Here is a 749-nt window from a genome sequence, read left to right as displayed (position 1 = left end):
GGATTTGAGGGGGTTTGGGGGGATTTTGGGGGGATTTGAGGGGGTCACAGAGGGATTTGATGGGGTTTGGAGGGGTTTGGGGGGAATTCTGAGGTTCCCAAGGTTGTTTTTTGGGTGTCCCAGGGGTGTTTTGGGCTGTTTTTTGGGGGTCCTGGGGCAGATTTTTGGGGTCCCCAGGGTTGTTTTTGGGGTCCCAGGTGTGTTTTTTGGGGGTCCCAGGGGTGTTTTGGGCTGTTTTTTGTGGTCCCAACGCTGTTTTGGGGGTCCTAAGGCTGTTTTTGGGGTCCCAAGGCTGTTTTTGGGGGTTCCCAGGTGTGTTTTGGGCTGTTTTTTGGGGTCCCGGGGCAGATTTTGGGGTTCCCAGGGCTGTTTTTGGGTGTCCCGGGGCAGATTTTTGGGGTCCCAAGGCTGTTTTTGGGGGTTCCCAGGGGTGTTTTGGGCTGTTTTTTGGGGTCCCAGGGCAGATTTTGGGGTTCCCAGGGCTGTTTTTGGGGTGCCAGGGGCGTTTTTGGGGGTCCCACCTGCAGCAGGTCCCCGCAGGCGGCCGCCAGGAGCCCCCTCTGGCTGAATTCCAGGTCAGCGGCTCCCGTTGGGATCCCCCATTCCCGCAGGATCCCAAAATTCCGGAGGTCAAAGATCCGGATCTTCCGGTCCAGCCCCGACGTGGCCATCAGCCTGGGGGGGAGGGGAGACCCCAAAATCCACCCAAATCCCCCCAAAAATCCCGGGGGATAATCCCAGATCCAGCA

At 58.5% G+C, this 749-nt stretch overlaps 1 long non-coding RNA gene across 1 annotated transcript in view; it reads left to right on the top strand.

The window, feature by feature from the left end:
* Nucleotides 1-207: 207 nt before the first annotated feature.
* The window catches only part of LOC113942492, a 1053-nt gene continuing 511 nt past the window's right edge, over nt 208-749 (top strand). Inside the window, exon 1 of the long non-coding RNA XR_003525934.1 lies at nt 208-504. This is a non-coding gene — a long non-coding RNA (uncharacterized LOC113942492). The remainder of the gene's footprint in view (nt 505-749) is intronic.

Source organism: Corapipo altera, unplaced genomic scaffold (assembly GCF_003945725.1).
Source record: "Corapipo altera isolate COAL_440 unplaced genomic scaffold, ASM394572v1 49447, whole genome shotgun sequence".
NCBI lineage: Eukaryota > Metazoa > Chordata > Aves > Passeriformes > Pipridae > Corapipo > Corapipo altera.
The sequence above is the reverse complement of the archived record's forward strand: the minus strand, read 5'-3'. Positions and strand labels throughout refer to the sequence as shown.